The sequence below is a fragment of the Cygnus olor genome, chromosome 14, assembly GCF_009769625.2.
Source record: "Cygnus olor isolate bCygOlo1 chromosome 14, bCygOlo1.pri.v2, whole genome shotgun sequence".
NCBI classification, from domain to species: Eukaryota; Metazoa; Chordata; class Aves; order Anseriformes; family Anatidae; genus Cygnus; species Cygnus olor.
In genome coordinates this window covers 8,453,105-8,461,381 of record NC_049182.1, presented here as the reverse complement: position 1 = coordinate 8,461,381, position 8,277 = coordinate 8,453,105, and the positions used below count along the sequence as shown (strand labels likewise).

Sequence of the window (8,277 nt, the reverse complement as noted above, 5' to 3'; positions counted from 1 at the left end):
AATCTTTAAAATCTACTTAATTGCCTGTATCTACCCTCCATTCAGCCCAGAGAATTGTTCCTGGTATCAGCTGATGTGGGAGGTAAACTGTGAAAAAAACAGGTTTCACTCAAAATAATTCCATTAGGGCCTGAAATGGCTGGGTGAAACATGAGTAAGGGAAATCATCACAGAAACACAACAGCTGGGCTCCATGACATCACTCGCAGGAATCAAAGGAAATGAGCTTATGAGTTATGCATAAAAGGGGTTTGTTTGTTTGTTTGTCTACTTATAAGGTTACAGTTTGTTTTCTGAATGACAACAACAGCAACAAGCTTTGAAAAATTTAGTCCTGATATTTTGCTCTTTAAGGTAAATCATTTTGCATTTACTGTAGCTGACAAGGAAATGAAATGCCTGAAATCCTTTCTGTTTTCTGTGCATGAAGACAAATTATTGTAGAAGCAATAGTACCACATGGTTCCAACAAAAAAACAGTAGTATACAATCTAAAAAGTTATGAAAAAAAAAAAAAGAATGCAGTGGTTAACATCTATATTATTGTTGCTGTCATTTGTTTGCATGTTTTGACCTTATTGGATAGCTTATCAGTAACTAGTTCTTCACAAACGTCATGTTTATTGTCAAGGGATATCAAATAAATGACAAATAACTGCTTTTAGAGTTCAAAGAGCAAAAAAATAACACAAGCCAGGATATTTACTGCAAAGGCTTCTGCCTCGTGTTTAGCTCACTCGCTTGTGTCTTACTCCAACATGTGCTTGAATCTTTAAGTCATAGCCTAGAAGACAAATTGGAAATCAAGGAAGCATTGCAGACAGACAGACCAGCTTCTATTTCCTTCAACAGTATGGGTTGAGCTCAACAGAAACCAGCTCTATAGATGTTGGTTTCAAGGTAATCCACTTAATTATGTAGCAAAAAATAATTTACTAAATAATGCCATTCCTTACAATGCTCTTGTTACTGCTGGAGTGGTAAACAATCATTTCTGACAGATTCTTTTTTTCCATGGAAACAGGAAGAAGAGCTATGAAGTCAGAGAGCTGGGATGGGATTCTCCCCACCAGAGCCATCACCCATGCTCCTTTCACCATAAAAAAAGAGAGTAACATCTCCTGAAGCGACTTGTGATAGCATAACATGCATCTCAGACACAATCGCCTTCAGGTGGGGTGAGTTGCCTCTGGATTATACATGGTCTAGGTAACTACTTTGACTAAAAGTACAAGAATTTACCTCTACCTGCAGTGCCTCTGCAGCGTAGCTCACTCAGGCCCATGGTGGTCCTCGCTCCTGGCCATACCCCTGACTCCTCTCCTGATGGACCTTCTGTCCCTGTGTTCCTTCTGGGCATGCCCAGCCTCACATCCCAGTTTCTGTCTCCCAGGTTTGTCTCCTGCCTCACACCATGCCACCCTTATTCCGGTTTACAAGGCTGTAGCCTCAGACGTTATCATAAAAAAGTGTCCACCGTAAAGATTTCCCCATAAAAAAAACCAACTCTGTTCACAAATAAATTAAGAATGTGCTTAAATCCCAGTGAAAGCAACGGAACATAAGCATGTGCTGAAAGCCTTTCCTGAATGGGGGCCTATTGCCTTGCTCTTCTTAAAACCTATTTGAGTTGAGCTCATATTTCTTGTTGGCAAGAACTTAAAAAGGAAAGAAGGAAAACACTTTTCCTATAAAAGTTGAGCTTAATAGACCACTCTAGTATCCTTAATTGCCATATTTTTGTGTATTGATGTAAATACTTATTAATGGACCTTTCCAAGGAAAAAGTTATTCATATCAAAAGGTATTTTGTATCAAAACTACACAGCCAAATGAGTTTGCACTATTGTACACCATTACATTTTGCAAAGTTAATTAACCTAGATGGCTGGAATGTGGGAGAATGTTTTGTTTCCAAATGGAGAGTGATTACAATATACTGGAGGCTGCTGTCTTGCCAACTTCCTTTTAATCAACTTTTTCTGTATGGAATGAAGGCCATGAAACATCTTAAAACTGCAAGCAACCTCTTCTCTCAAAAAAAAGAACGAGGCAGATTTTTTTTTTTTTAAGTGGGTGAAGGAATCCACTGATGTAATAAATATATCCATGTATTCCAAGTATAACTTGGAGCCAGCCTAGTTATAAACTCCTTAAGATCAAGGTTCATCATAAAACTGGGCCCTACCTTTATTTTCGTAATAGTAGCGGTTGCCACTAGAATTCCTGAACCCCTTCTTCACGCCATCTGGAATGCATACATGAGCAAGTTTATGATGAAAAATATACTGTGCATTAGAGCTGGATTTTTTAGGGTAAAAGCAACTACAAAGGCAGTAATGTGCAGGGATTGTACATTTATTTTATTACAAGAACCAATGTGTTCTTTTCCTTTTGGTCTAACCATGCTGAAGACAGATCTTAGAAGCAAGCTTTGCAAATGAGTACTATGGTATAGTTGTTCATTACATGGCCAGGTTTGTTCTGTGCTATCTGGAAACTAAAAAGACACACTTAAGTCTTTATCTACTGAATCCTGTCACTGTTTGTTTAATTCATTATATAGAATTTCAGCTGTTATTTCCAAGGTCAGTCCATGTCAGGTTTTATGGATAAAACCATGTCACCCCAATACTTCAGCATGTGTAACTTCCATCACTGTTGTATTGGGACAACAGGTAACAAAACTCACTTTGGTGGCTTCCATGGTGTCACTGCAGTTGACAAGTGCTGGCACTGTCACCTTATAAGTTTGCTTACAATTGTCAGAAGCCAACTCTTAATCAAAATGTATGTCTAGACTGTATTTTCTATTCTGAGACTCTGTTTTCTATTCTGTTTTTTGTTGTTGTGGTGGTGGATTTTTGTTTGTTTGTTCTGTTTTTTTTTTGTTTTTTTTTTTTTTTTTTTTTTTGTTTTTTGTGTGTTTTTTTTTTTTTGTCTTTTCTGTTTGGTTTGGTTCAGTTTGTTGGTGTTTTTTTGGTTGGTTGGTTGCTTTTTTTTTGGGGGGGGGAAGGGTTGGTTGATTGCTTTTCTTTAGCAAGAATACTGTGAAAGTTACCTTCTCTATTTTTTTTTACAAATTTTCAGCCTACGTATACTAAATTTTGCTACAACCAAAAGTGGTAAAATAAAATTATATATTTTGGGTTAAGGAATCCTCTGGTTCAGGAAAGTCCTTAAGCATGTGCTCAACTAAAAGACCATGTGCCATTCTAAGAAAAGTCAGTGTCCAGACATCATGTATTGTTCTGCACCACAAGTGAATTGAAGTCAAGGTGTAATAAACATGTGTTTTAAATCAGGTATGTGCCTTAAGTGCTTTCTCAAATAGTGATGGAGTTAAGCATGAACTAAAGTCCTGACTTGGGGCTGCTCTGGGCCACTTTTCCCTTCTTCAGCTGAGAAAGGAGATCCCCTAGCCACAAATGAGTCTGTCCAGAGGAGGAACCTTCTTTATAATTTCCTAGTCCAGCACATGAGCATCAGCCTTCTGTTTTGCGAAGTTGTGGGGGGTGACTCTCGGTCCGCAGGGCCACATTCCATAAGAAAGGCCCTTTGTAATAGTGCAAGAACGCGACTTGCTTCAAAAATGTGAGCACTAGAAAGATAAGAACAGCAGATACTCAGCTGCATGTGCACCTTCCTTCCCTCCCCAGCACAGCCTACTTCTATCTCTCTTCAGAGGTTCATTCAAGGAGCTCACCAATGCCCCCATCCAGCGACAGGGAGGTGAAACAAGTGATGCTGTTCGCAAATGTGTGCACACACACAAGGAATGCACTCCTTCCTTTGTTCGTCCCTCATTATTGGCTAGCACAGATTTCCTTTCGCCTGTCTTGCTCTCTTTCTTGAGCTCTCTGGTATGACTCTGCCATAAACATTTCATAAACGTGAATCATTTGACAAAATAAATTCTAAAAATGCTTTGGACACCATCAGGCCAGGCCCCCCGATGTTCCCCAATGGGACTGGCACGTTCGCAGCTGTAAAGTTCCCTGCAGCTCTCCCATCTCCACCAGTCACTGGCTCCTATTGAAATCAGCCCAGCTCCTGGCTGCCCCGAACAGGAAATCTTTCCCAACAGCAGTCCTATTTTCAACAGTAACTGCCAAAGCCGAGCCAAGGCCACGCACAAAAAGCCTAGTTTACCAGATGAATTCCCACAAAACACAAGTGACGCTATTCAGGATCTCATAAGCGGTAGGTCAGGGAATAAGGTGTTAGGACTCCTAAAGTTTAGCAGGAGGGAGCTGCTTGTCCCCTGGCCATAGGCTGCCTGCAGTACTGCAGGGCTAATTGCCGTGCATTCCTCAGCCATGATGTCACTGGATTGTGATGCTAACTCTTTCCCTCTTATGGATGGAGGGAACTCGCCGTATATCTCCGAGACACCCAAAAATACATGTGATGACCCTTTAAAGAAAGAAAAAAAAATCTTTTAACATATACCTAGCAGAGCCAAACTAAATGAAGCAGAGGTCTCTGTCCAGCATTTGGAAGCCAGTTAAAATAGGAAATCAGTGTTTCTCTAAATACACAGAGTATATTACCTTAGTCATAAAATTGGGGACTTTCAAATCTAATTTGTTCAGCACTAGCGCTGTTGAAGGCTGGGAAGTGTTCCAGAGGAAATCACCTCCACGCAAACAGAGATTAGCAGCTCCCCATTGCAGACATATGGAAATGATTGCCTATAATCTCCGGTAATTGTGGCTGTATTACATTCAAATCCTGTTTTCAATTTTCTTAAACTTCTAGACTGATTGTGTTATTAAATCATGCTGGCTGATGTGTTTAATAAGGACCTATTAAATGTTTATAAAATTAGGGAAATAAATACGGGCTTTTAGTCAGATTGTGTGATGGATCTGGTAACCTATTGTTAAAAGCACTGCTGGTAAAAACGTGTCTAAAGAAACAGACTTAAGGGCTCCCTTGGAGAAGAAACCCGGCGATCCTCGCAGCGCCTTCGCCGGCCGATGTTCGCGGATGCTGCGGAAGAAGAGAGGAGCCCGGCTGCGGGGGGCAGAAGCTCATCCTGCGAGGCGACAGCCCCCGGGGACTCACGGCGAGGATCGGGAAGGGCCGGTCAGAGGCTCGGGGGTCCCCGGGCACCTGCCCAGCTCCGGCCTCGCTGCCCCCTCCCTGCCCACCGCCGGGCTCCTCAGATAACGGAGATGCTCCGGGACAGCGCGGCAGAAAAAAATGGAAGGAGAGGAATTAAAAGGAAAATGTAAGGCAGCGTGTCCGACGCAGAAAAGAAGGGGCTGGAGCATCGCGCCGTGCATCCTGCTCCCTCCCGCAGCTCGGCTGTCGGTGCTGCCCTCCCGTGCGGTGCTGCCCATGGTCAGGGAGGATGCCTTTGTCTCGCAATTAGCCACCCTAAGAGCTCCTCGCTTTTGGGGAGAACCTTCAGTTCTTAAGACTTAGCTCCGCGCTTTCTTCGTTCCCAACTGCCTTCTGCAAGAGCTCTCACCTGGCTGTGAGCATGCGAGCATCCAACTTGGTCCAACCACGGCGCACATGCTAAAGTCATTTTGTCCTCTGTCTTAAGGGCAAATGTGAACCTGTTTTCTCCAGCAAATTAATCTTTTATTTTATTCTATTTTGCGGAGGGGGGGCGAAGAATAAAGGGGGATTATAAATTAATTAATTGCTGAGTTTCTCAGCATAAAATGCACCGCACCATTATCTTTGCATAAACACACCATCTTTTAAAAAATATAACTAGCCCATAACATCGTAGTTACAGAATATTATCAAGTAATGAGGAACTTGTATGGTTCACATTAGAGACTTTGAAAGGTTTGAAGAGAATTGGATATAAGGTTAATATTTGGCAGAGCCTTGTAAATAGCCTGATTGTTATTTTATATTGGCTGAAGTATAAAAATCTGTGCTGCGTGCCAGCAAAAGCCGAGTGGTGTGGCCAGGTAGTTACATGGCTCTGTTGTTAGCCTGTTTCATGTAGGAATGTTCTTGCTCTCAGTAGGTTATTTTTTTGTGTGTCTGCTTATACTCAGCTAAAATAGAGCAAGGACCCAGCACGGCAATTATTTTTACTAAATTTTGTTGGTCTGCCCTCAGGGGACCTTCTCCCAGTTTAATTGTTGGAGGGATTGTTGCCTTCTGGGATTTTATTTCAAAATGTTCTTGTTAGAATTTGTTTTCTGAACAGAGTAAGAGCTTTTATTTTTTTTTTTTTTTCTAAATTTAATCTCTTTTTTAATGCACAGGAAAAATGCATAAAATCATGTATCCTGAAATTAATAGAGGTGTTTCTTGATGCACAGATTTTAAAATTATTTGTCTAAAGATATGTTCAGAATTGATTATATTAAAGGGGCATAAATCTCCTGTCCCCTCCCCCAGGCAGGAGGTTTGGAACCGAATTCAAGCAACCCAACTGCATTTTACGTTAAGACAAACATGGGAGATATCATTTGTCTCTAGTTGTACATGAAATAGCTTATAATAGTTGCAGCTGAGTACATGAAGTATATGTTAGAACCCTTTTGATATAAATCCCAGCATTGGCCTACAAAGATATTGTATTTATGCATCTGACAGGATTCACCCATAAATAATAATAGGAGAAAAATCCAAATTTATAAGCTGCTATTTCTGGATTTATTTTTAATGTGACTGAATATTTGCCCCACTTCTACAGCAGGCAGTACATTAAGCAGAGCACGGGCAATCTGGTTGAAATCAACAGAAAGAAAATAAATACTGAAATGTCCCCTCGTTCAGCCACAACCAGTCACAGACAGGGGACAAGCTCCATGGGAGGACAAATATGATCCTGCCACATAATTTGAAAGCAACTGAGAAGTCACATAACCTATTTTGCTATTTTTAGATGAGTCTCTATTTGTTTGGGAAAAGCTCTCCCCTTTCCCAAACCTATGTATCTTCTTTGCCTTAAACTGTATTTACAGGCTATGAAACATTTGCGGGCTAAATCTCAGCTCGTGTAAGTGGGCATCCTCCGATGAAATCAGCAGAGCAGTGCTGGGGTCTCGCTCACAGCCTCTCTACAAGTCTACCTGCTCATTTCTTTTAAAGAAAAGACTGGATGTGGTCAGACTTTATACCCTCGCTTCCTCCTTCTCCACTACTTTTTGCAGCTAACCCAGCATCTGTAATTAATCTGATAGTCACTGCCTCGTTCGTCTTCTCCCCCTCTCTTTCCTGCACCCTTAGGGAGGTTTGGAAGGAAAGTAAGCTAAACGCAAGCATGCAGGTAGCCAAGTTCACCCTCTATGTCAAAGCACTTTTTTCCACCCAAAATAAAAACAGCATGTAGGCTGAAACTCTGAAAGGTAAATAAGACCCTTAAGCCTTTAAAAAATAAACTCATCAATTAGAGCATTTGAAAAGCCTGGATGTCCATTGTCAGATCTAATGTTAACAGTTTAGCCCACATACTGGGCTTGTTTGCTAATTAATCATGAAGCTGAACTGGAACCCTCAGCCTGGATCTCTAAAACCCTCCACCTCCCAAATGTCTGCCTCGATGCTTCGCCAGCCCTTGCTGCTTTCGTGAGCCATCAGCTTGCAGCAAGTTTGGGAGGCCTCAGCCGAGCTCCCTGCAGACGAGAGCCCACATCACAGAGCTACCACACGTAATGCAACATAATTTTTCCCAATTAGTTGTCTCTCTTCAGGAAAGGCCTGAGGCGGATGCAGCAGACAGATCCCTAGAGAGCGTGGTCCGTCTAGGTAGGCTTGAGATCACTGGCGGATCAGAGTCAGACTCGAGGTGTGTGTGCATGTATAAAATGCAGGGATGGGGAGAGCTCACAATGCAGCCAGTCTTCAATATTCCCAGCTCTTACGCAAGGAACAAACATCAGAAATCCACATTATTATACAGGACAAACAAAACTGAAATAGCAGCAGTTTAAAAATCTCATCTTATTTGACACTGAAAGTAGAAGAGAACCAAACAGAAGATAAAGTTAAAAAAATAAAAAACAGAAAAAGACTCAATTTGGCACTTTCACAAGCTCTACATTGTTGTTACTGTCAGAGCATACTCTACGGTTGTTTTTAGTTTTTTTTTTTAAAGCATGGAAATTTCAACCGTGCTTACCAAGGAGGGCAAGAGGCTGGTGGCAGCCTGTGAAGGAGCAGCACCCTCAGCACGGGCACCCTCGCCTGCACCCGAGGCAAACCACTCCCCATCTTGTCCCAGATCACGCATCCAAAAGAGAAGGGTGGGAACCAACTGACACAGGCCACCCCGCAGGGTGGTTAGCACTAAGCAGG

At 41.8% G+C, this 8,277-nt stretch overlaps 1 long non-coding RNA gene across 1 annotated transcript; it reads left to right on the top strand.

Moving 5' to 3' along the window:
* Positions 1–287: 287 nt before the first annotated feature.
* Positions 288–2,047, top strand: LOC121078053. Its single transcript, XR_005824440.1, has 3 exons — positions 288–354; positions 778–900; positions 1,025–2,047. It is a non-coding gene; the product is annotated as an uncharacterized LOC121078053 (long non-coding RNA).
* Positions 2,048–8,277: the final 6,230 nt, after the last annotated feature.